Source organism: Apium graveolens, chromosome 3 (genome assembly GCF_009905375.1).
Source record: "Apium graveolens cultivar Ventura chromosome 3, ASM990537v1, whole genome shotgun sequence".
In the NCBI taxonomy this organism is placed as follows: domain Eukaryota; kingdom Viridiplantae; phylum Streptophyta; class Magnoliopsida; order Apiales; family Apiaceae; genus Apium; species Apium graveolens.
Window position 1 is genome coordinate 199,721,202 of NC_133649.1, and position 11,155 is coordinate 199,732,356.

An 11,155-nucleotide genomic window follows, 5' to 3' on the forward strand; every position below is an offset into this window, starting at 1 on the left:
CAAATTAATCAAATAATAGCTCCAAAACCTTGTATACCAAACGGGACTAAACTCAAGTTCTTGTGAGTAAACACCGTAAATTTGAGAAGAGTTTCAAGCTCTCTTAGTGTTTTGTTGCATTTTGTCCTGGAATAACTTGATTTCCTTTTCTTCTATTGTTTTGTTAGGTCCAAAAGGTACATAGAGCGGGTGAATTTATATTATTCATTTTAAAATTATTAATGCAGCGAAAATTGAAACTTTAAAATAAAATATACGTTACAAGAGATTTCACAGAATAATTTTTATATTAAGAAATTAAACCGCGGAGGGTTGCTTACACCTCTGAACAAATATTCAAATTTACAAGAAAATAAAGCCAATTACAAGTATAAGTTATCAAAACAATGGCTTGTATCTATCACTCTAAAAACCTATAACTCTTATCAAATGATTAATAATACAATAAAATAAACTATTAGTGATGAGTATATCTAGATGTGTAAGTCTTTAATGATGAATAAATAATTGGGCATGACCTCTCCTTGTCAAATCATTTTTGGGTGCTAAGAATATTTTGCAAGAGTTTCGCGCTATTCAAGAATTGAGAGATATGTTTTTCAATTTGTTTCTTTTAATTATAAAGCTAGTAGGTTGAGGAGAGAGAAAAGATATACGTGGCATCATAATAGCCATGTAAAATGAATGCCAGCTTGCACATGACAACTTGCTCAACTTGCGTCCATGTACCTTTTCCTTTTGTGACTTGCGCTTACAATAGAGTCTAACACTTGAATTCTCACCAAGAAATTATCATTTACGCCTCCTAACATTCAAGGGAATCATTTTGTCTTGGTTTATTCATCTACTTGCGCTATCAAGAATAAGGATGATGCTAATTGCGCCATTAAGCTTTGTAGAGACAATTTATACTTAGTTTTTGCACTAAGTTGCCCCAACGAGGATTCCCTAGAGTTTCCACTTACGCCATGGACCATGTACAAGGTAATTGCCTTAGATTTTAAACCAAGTTGCGCCTACAAAGGACCTTGAAGCCTCCAGTTGCGCCTACTAGGTAGAAGAGGGTGTTTTGCCTTAGAAAAATAGGCCAGTTGCGCCTCCCAGGGAGTAGAAACCCTTTAGTTGCGGCTATAGTGACAAATTCCCACTTCTCTGAGTTAGTTTCTGCCCTTGTATATTCCATGTTACTCCTACTAGGTCAAAACCAACTCTGGTACTTAGATTTTGAGCCGAACTTCAAGGTTCTTGCTCTTAATAAGTAATTGAGTGGCCATGGTGACTTCTACTAAAAGGTAGTGATCACTTTGACTTAGTTTCTGTATAGCGATTTTACCTTTAAATAGTCTCATCTTCATGTCTTCTCTCTGTGTCTTCGTATAAACCATATAACCTATATTCTTAAACTCTGATTTAGGAGGAGCAATATTTATTTCTTTATTCTTCCTGCAAGCAACGACAAGATGATTAGTACCTACACAGTTTAAACAAGCCTTTCTAGGTGCATTAGGAATGAGTTTGTATTTGTTTTCTTTATTAACACTCTTTTTCATTTCTATTTTTTCTAGGTTATTTTTCCTTATTTTTCATTTTAACTTCCTTCAGCTTTTGTTTAAGTTGCCTCTGAGTCATTAAACCAACATTTACTGACTTAGTGTGAACTTGTTCACACTTACCAGTTTTTAAGTTTGATTTAGATGTTGATGTTGACCTTATTTCAGTGTTTGACTTAACATAATCAACACTTAAATTACACTTAATAGGCTTTAACTGAGACTTGTTCAGTTTTACCTTCTTATCAGCATTCATTGGTTTAATCTTCTCAGTTTCTTTTTCATTTAATTAATCAGAATTAGATTTATTAGCATAACCCAATCCTGATCCCCAACAACCACTTTCTATTAAACCCTGAGTTATTTATCCTGAATTAGTCCAAAGTTTGATAACCTCTATTCTTTAGCTAATTCTTTTTCAAGATAAACATGCTTTTCTAACAATTTATCTTTAACATACAAAGTATCACCTCTTTTTTTTTGGGTTTCTAATATGAAAACCAACTCAGCTTCTAGGTTATCATTTCTTTTCTTTAATTCAGAGTTTTCAATTCTGATCTTAGCATTTTCAATTGTTTGATCCCTATAACTAACATGTTATTTTAAGAAATAGCCTTAATTCACAGATATCATCAAACCCCGAGACCATAGAAAAGGAAGTTGGTCAAAACTTATCTTGCTCAACAAAAGCTGAAACTGAAACAAGAAATAGCTGAGGAGGGACATGATGCATACACTACACCTCAAAAGTGAAGGAGTCATAAGGATGACACAACTACTGATGCACATGTCACAATTACTAATTCTCCAATGAAGCTAAAGAGAAGAGCAAGGGAAGTTACTCATGAGCAAGTTGAGAAGATAGCCTAGAGGTTGCAGAAACAAGGCAAGTTTCATGGATCAAGCACACAGGAACCTGCATCTCAAAGGGATGCATCGGCTACTACAACAACTGATCTAGTCCCAGAAGAACCTACACCTAAAAGTGGTGTAGCAGACATTGTAGACATTGCACCTCTTGTTACCAAGTCAGTCCAAGAATGACATGATGCAACCACAACCAAAATCACAAGCGAGGTCTCAAAGGTCAAAGCTATATGCAAGACTTTTGAGTATCTTACTTTGAAGAAGACAGCTGGGTTGCAGCTTGGTCCAGCATAGGAGTCAGATTCTGATTCTGAGGAGAGGAGTATACAAGAACCTAGATTTCAAAGAAATCTAGAAGCTCCTACATCTCCATCCATACAAGAACCACTACCTCAAAGTGGTAGTGCAGGCTTGACTCTTGATGCAGTCATCTTGGCACTGGATGTGACGCCCTCCAAACCCGAGTCAGAAGTTTGGGGTCCATAACACATACACATACACACACCATATTTAAACGTGTTTACGAATATAATAATATATGTAATAACCCTACTTAACAAAATCTAGGATCACAACAGTTTAAATATGTCCACAAGCCACAATCTTATTTATTACAAACGTACCACATTCCAAATTTATTTATCTTATATTTGAAGTCAAACTTTATTACAAACTTTTAACACACACCAAGTCACACAACTTCCGCTAGCTTATTCCATTTCAACCTGTAAACCTAGCTGACACACTCGACTGAGGATCTTCGCCATCACCAAATTCCTTTTTAACTGGAAAAGAACATCAACAGATTTGCAAGAGTGAGCTAACTAGCTCAGCAAGTCATAATGACAGCACTGAGATTTAATAATGATCAACTGAAATGATATAGGGAATCAAGTTTCCTGATAAGCAATGATTAGAATTGGATATTCACTTTTATTTTAAAAACCAAGGTTAGGCTGCTGATCAGTCAAGCACTAACCCCGAACAAGGCTCCCAACTTTGCTCTATATACTGGATCCAAGGCACATATTGGCCTACTATGACCACGAATCTGGTCCGACCACGAATCTGGTCCATATTTAAAAACATTCCAATTATATAATAATAACATGATAAACAATGTAATTCAATAAACTGAATCATAAACAATATTTATCTTGAAGTATAAGGGGATTCACAATACCATGAAGGTATAACAAGAAGACTGACTTTCAATTCAGGGAAAGAATCAGAGTGTAGAAGACCAAGGGTGCAAAGGTTACAAGAGTCCTGTTATACAAGGCATAAAGGTTCGTCTGTTAAGCAATCTCATATCAAGGATCAGTATGTGGTAGATATGTATTTGTGGAGTAGTATCAGATATGTGAGGTTCGTATCCAAGAATTCAACAATCAAGGGTTTACAAGAAATCTGGCTTGTGGCTCAAGATCAATAAGAATCATGGTTTAGGGTTAAGTACTTCAAAGTACTTGCAATATAGAATAAGAACTAATGGGAATAACTGCAACATAATGAAAAGAGTTCAAAAGTATTCGCAATTATACTAAAAGAAAGTTCAGGAACACTTGCCTTATCAATTCGCTTTTACTTTACTAACACTTGTCAATTGGTTCCCACTCACTGACCAGTTGCTTTTCCTTTTTACGTCTCGCTTCCTCTTGATTCTTGCACAAAAACAGATGGTGGATTCAGAAAGAGGTTTTTGAGAGCTTCATTTTGATATATTGCACGCCCGAATCGGAGTTCGATAACACCTTCGTTTGTGCGATTGATTTTCAAGAACACGGTATTTTATTAGGGTTTTCTCTGGTTTTCAGTGGTTTGTACTGTCTGAATATGATTATACAATTGAAATGAAATAAGAAAAGGGCTATTTATATTTATGGAATATTAGTACGTTCTGGATCGTGTTGGATCGATAAATACGTTGCTTGGCCGCTAAGTAACTATAAATACGATCGTTTTGAATAAACAATTATCCTGTTTTGGATAAGCACTATCCTGTTTTGGATAAGCACTATTCTGTTTTGGATAAGCATTATCCTATTTTGGATAATTATCAAAACCGGTCTTTTATAAAACGATTTATATGAAGATAATGTTATCGAAAAGGGTTAGCGTATCGAAAATATTGCGCCGGGCCGCACAAGGGTCAAACCGTAATCTGGATCGAAAAAGTCAAAATATGGAAAATGTCAGGAATTACCAGATTAGGTTAGGAAGGAGTTTTCGGAAGAGTTTCGGGTTATAAAAACGTAAAAATGGTTGAGGTTGGACGATTCCCGGCTTTATAAAATAATTTTATAATTATTCTGAAAATAATTAATAAATTCACAAATCAATATAAAATCATATAATACTTCAAAAATTACCAGAAAAATAACTTAATTTTCTATATTTTATTCTGGACATAATAAAATTAACATACCTAGACTTTACCACATATAAACATCCACATAACTACACCAATCATCATATAATTCACCAAAAATCACATAAAATCACATAAAAAATATTTATTGATAAAAATAATTACACGTCATGTACCAGATATTACATCTTCCCCCCTTAAAAGGATTCTGTCCTCAGAATCTCCTAAATAAATAATTGAGGGTACTTTTCTCGCATATCACTTTCTAACTCCCAGGTTGATTCTTCAACTTTTGGGTTTCTCCACAATACTCTTACTAAATTCACAACTTTATTTCTCAATACCTTCTCTCTCTTTTCTAGAATCTCTATTGGATTCTCTATATACGATAAATCTGCCTGAAGTTCTATCGGCTCATACTCAACTACATGCCTAGAGTCTAGATTATATTTCTTAAGCATCGATACGTGAAAAATATTATGAATATGCTCCATGTGCGGGGGTAACGCCAATTCGTATGCTACCTTGCCGACACGTTTCAAAACTTCAAAAGGTCCAACGTATCTAGGACTCAACTTCCCTTTCTTTCCGAATCTCGATAAACTTTTCCACGGTGACACTTTCAGTAACACTAAATTTCCTTCTTCGAATTCCATATCCTTTCTGGATTGGTCTACATATTTCCTTTGATGATCTTGCACTGCAATTAGCCTATTCTGAATGATCTCAACAACTTCCTTTGTCTGCTGTAACAATTTGGGTCCAAGTATTTTACGTTCTCCGACTTCGTCCTAATATACTGGTGATCGACATTTGCGTCCATAAGGAGCTTTATAGGAAGGTATTCCGATACTGGCATGATAACTGTTATTGTAAGCAAACTCCACTAAGGGCAAATACTCATCCCAACTGCCTTTGAAATCAATGGCACACACACGTAACATATCTTCAATTGTTTGGATTGTTCTCTCGCTTTGGCCGTCCGTCTACAGATGATAAGTCATGCTCATATTTAACTTAGTTCCCAAACATTCTTGAAAACTTCTCCAAAATCTTGAATTGAATCTTGGATCTCGATCAGATACGATATATATAGGGACTCCATGACGCATTACTACTTCCTTCAAATACATGTGAACCAACTTATCTAGTGAAAATCTTTCATTGATAGGCAAAAAATGCGCTGATTTGGTAAGTCTGTCCACTATAACCCAAATAGCATCATGGTTTGCTTTCATCCTTGGTAAGACAACTATAAAATCCATAGCAATGTGCTCCCACTTTCACTCTGGAATCTCTAGTGGCTGTAATAACCCACTTGGTCTCTGGTGTTCCGCCTTAACTCTCTGACACGTGTAACATTTGTTAACCCATTCCGTAATTTCTCTCTTCATGTCTGGCCACCAATAATTCTCTTTTAAATCTCTGTACATCTTGGTACTTCCCGGATGAATGGAATACCTTGAGTTGTGAGCTTCTTGTAGAATTTCATTCTTAAATTCTGCCACTGGTGGTATCCAAATTCTGGATGAAAATCTGAGAATACCTTGATCATCCTTCTGAGTGCATAACTCTTCTCCAACCAACCGATTGATATCCTGATCTATTATTTCCTCTTGGTAATTTCTTATCTTCTCTAACAATTCTGGTTGAAAAGTCATACTGTACATCTTTGCTTCATTAGGTTTGCAAATTCTGACTTCCAAGTTCCAATTTCTGAAATTCCTTATATAATTCTTCAGGTATCGTCAGGATGAAAGTTAATCATGCAATCATAGTCTTTGATCAACTCCAACCATCTTCTCTGTCTCATGTTAAGCTTCTTTTGCGTGAATATGTACTTCAAGCTCTTATGATCCGTATAAATCTCGCATCTTTCTCCATATAAGTAGTGTCTCCAAATCTTTAAGGCGAATACTATGACTGCTAGTTCCAAGTCATGAGTAGGATACTTCTGCTCATGAGGTTTCAGTTGTCTAGACGCATACGCAATGACTTTATCATGCTGCATCAAAACATAACCTAATCCCTTATGAGAAGCATCACTATAGATTATGAAATTCCCTTGATCATCTGGAAGTGACAAAACAGGTGTCGTGATTAGCCTCTTTATCAATTCTTGAAAACTTTCTTCGCACTTCTCATTCCATATAAACTTCTCATTTATCCTGGTAAGCTTCATCAAAGGCGTCGTAATCTTCAAGAAATCTTGAACAAATCATCGATAATATCCTACCAGTCCTAAGAAACTTCTCACCTCTGTTGGTGTTTTTGGCCTTACCCAATTCGTAATAGCTTCAATCTTTGCTGGGTCGACTTTGATCCCTTCACTACTGACTATGTGTCCTAAAAATTGAACTTCTTGCAACCAAAACTCACACTTTGAAAACTTGGCATATAACTTCTTCCTCCTCAAAATTTCCAAAGCTGTCCTTAGATGCTCCGCGTGGTCTTCCGTTGACTTTGAGTAAATCAAGATATCATCAATAAACACAATGACAAACTTATCCAGATATTCCTTGAAAATTCTGTTCATCAAGTCCATAAATGATGCGGGGGCATTGGTCAATCCAAAAGACATTACTAAGAATTCATAATGACCGTACCTTGTTCTAAAAGCTGTCTTTGGTATATCTTCAGGTTTGATCTTCAATTGGTGATATCTGGATCTCAAATCAATCTTAGAAAAGTACTTGGCTCCTTTCAGCCGATCAAACAAATCGTCAATTCGAGGTAATGGATACTTGTTCTTGATCATAACTTATTAAGTTCTCGATAGTTGATGTATAATCTCATGCTTCCGTCTTTCTTCTTAACAAATAGTACCGGTACACCTCATGGGGATACACTAGGTCTAATCACTCCTTTCTCCAATAATTCTTGTAATTGCTTTGCCAATTCCTTCATTTCAGCTGGCGCCATTCTGTATGGGGTCTTAGATACTGGTTCCGTTCCAGGTGCCAAGTCGATTGCAAATTCAATTTCTCTATCTGGAGGAAGTCTGGAAATTCATCTGGAAATTCATTTACCACTGGAATGTTTTCCAGTTTTGCTGACTCCTGACTTCTATCTATCACATACGCAATGAAGTGCTCGCATCCTTGTTATAGTAAATTCTTAGCTTGAATCATCGTCAAGAACTTCTTCACTTCTCTGGCCTCTAAATGTCACCACTTTTTTGTCTGGCGTCTTCAATATTACTTTCTTATTACGACAGTCTATCTGAGCATCGTGCTTAGATAGCCAATCCATTTCTAAAATAACGTCAAACTCTCTTAACGTAAAGGGAATTAAGTCAGCATCAAATTTATATCCAGAAATCTCAATCTCACAGCTCTTACACACTTGGTTAACAGATACACACTCCTGATTTGTTAATTCTACCGTCATAATCTCACTTAACAATTCAACTGAACAATTCAACTTATCAACAAAACCTTAAGAAATAAATGATCGAGTTGCTCCCAAATATACTAGCACTTTAGCACATAAGGAGTTCACAGTAAACGTACCTGCCACAACATCAGTATATACGATAACATCCTTCACAGACATGTCGTAAACTCTAGCTCTGGGAGGTTCATTCACTGTTGGAGTAGCTCTCATGATACGTAATGTGTTGTTGACTGGAATTGGTGCCTTGTAATACCTTGCGATATGTCCTGGCTTCCCGTACTTGAAACATGTAAATCCAATTGCTAGAACCTTACCTGCCTGATTCTTGGTAGGCTGGTCCTTGTTGACTAGCTTTCTGGCTGGCTGATTACGACACTCCCTTGAATAGTTCCCCTTCTGGTTGCATCTGTAGCAGACCACATTCAACTTGTTACAAACTCCACCATGTTTCTTCCCACAGACTTGACAGTCTTGCATAGTTGGTCTCTGCTAGATTGGTTGGTTCCCAATGGCCGGACGGTTACCTTAGCCTCCGTTGCCTATATTCTGTCTGTTAAAATTTCTTCAGCGCTGGAAATTGCCCTTCCTCTAATTAAAATTTGGAAACTTCCCTGCTTGGGAATGTCCTTCACTTCCCTCAAACTTACTCTTCTTACCTTCCTTCTCCTTCTGAGACATTTCACACTCCGTCTCCGTAATTATAGCCTTCTGCACAACTCCCGCATATGTATCCAACTCAAATATGGCCACCTTCCCTCGGATCCATGGCTTGGGTCCTTGCTAAAATCTCTTAGCCTTCTTCCTATCAGTGTCCACATATGATGGCACAAACCTAGAAAACTCCTCAAACTTACTTTCATAATCTGCCACTGACATATTTTCCTACTTTAGCTCCAGAAACTTCAACTCCATTTGATCCTGAATAAACTGAGGGAAATATTTTTCTAACAACAGCTCCTTGAATCTATCCCACGTAACATCATCTGTACCTTCCAACATCTTAACAGTTTCCCACTAGTAAGTGGCTTCATTCTTCATGTAGTAACTTGTAAACTCAGTCTTCTGCTCCTCTCTCACTTTGACTAAGGCAAATGCCTTCTCAATTTTCTTCAACCAGACTCTTGCCTCAATAGGATCTACAGAATCTTTAAACTCTGGTGGATTCACCGCCTGAAAGGTCTTAAAGGTTACCTGAGGGTTGGTCTGCCTCTGCTGTTGTTGAGTCAGGTGAACTGTTTGTTGAGCCAAGATCTGAAGAATCTGGGCTACAGTTGGGTCTATGGGACCTAGGTTGGCATTCTGGTTGTTGCTCTCTTGGGTGTGGTTGTTGTTGTTGGTTTCTTCATTCTGGTTGGTGGAACGGGTATTTCTTCTAGGAGACATTTTCTGTAAAGCATCAAACAATTTATTTAGCCTTTAATACAAAATCCTTTTTCTATGAAAAGATTTTATAAAACAGAAATATCTCTTTTTGAAAACTTTTTTAATAGTTGAACCAAGTAAATTGCATGCTTCTTTACAGAATGTAAACAATTAAGGGGAATAGGGTACATGTTATCATAAAAGTTTCATAACTGGTGCAATAAGATAAAACAGGTATGGTAAAGTAAATGATAATGCTGGAAAGGAAGGGTACTGATATATATATATATATATATATATATATATCAAAATTTGGTGGTACAAGCGTAATTTTTTTATTTAATGCAAAGGTACAACATGCCTACTCCTTAATCAACAAGTCTATGTTATTCACGTTCTCACCCAAAAGTCTGATAATACCCATTACACACTATTCTACATATATCACTTATCACATTATTCCTGTCATTTAGCGTTATGGAAACTATGGTCCACCAAGTCTTTCAAAATCCTCTAATGCTTCTCTAGCCCACCCCATAAGAGCATCTGGGGCTGCATACTCACAAGTAGCTCCATGAAGTCTAGCCTCAAGTATTTTACGAGTCACCTGAATCTCATTCCGAAGCTCCTTTACTTTCCTGTCAACATCTATAGTTCTTAGGATATGCTGTAATTCCTGAATCTGGGCCAACAAGATCTCTCATTCTAACAGAAGAACCTCATACTTATAGTAGGGAACAAGGTGTGGAGTAAACTGAAAAGATGAACCCGCCACCAAAATTCTGGTAGAGTCAGAATCAGCAGGTGGGGGTCCTCGAATAGGTGGTCTCATGCTAGAAAGTGGAATAGCTTATAACAGTACAGCCGTCACAATTGGTACTATAGCTGACACCGGTAGAAGAGCAGGGCGTGGATCAGCTGGTGGTCCTCCAATTGAAGGTTCCGAGTGATCAAATGATATCGAGATAAAGGAATCTACCATCGCCGCTATCTGAAAGTTACGCTACTAGATAAGAATCTCAGATCGCCCCACAAATCATACTAAAACCAACTATTTAATCGCACTCAACCTCTCAATGTTCTATTTTTTTTCATTTCTTAATTCTAATCTTAACCCTCAACCCATTCCCGACAATCTAGGCTTGTGGCGGTGACTTTAAACCTTGGCTCTGATGCCAAACCTGTGACGCCCTCCGAACCCGGGTCAGAAGTTTGGGGTCCATAACATACACACACACACACCATATTTAGACCTGTTTACGAATATAATAATATATGCAATGACCTTACTTACCAAAATCAAGGATCACAACATTTTAAAGTATGTCCACAAGTCACAATCTTATTTATTACAAACGTACCACATCCCAAATGTATTTATCTTACATTTGAAGTCAAACTTTGTTACAAACTTTTAGCACACAGCAAGTCACACAACTTCCGCTAGCTAATTCCATTTCAACCTGTAAACCTAGCTGGCACACTCGACTGGGGATCTTCGCCATCACCAAATTCTTTTTTAACTGGAAAAGAACATCAACAGATTCACAAGAGTGAGCTAACTAGCTCAGCAAGTCATAATGACAGCACTGAGATTTAATAATGATCA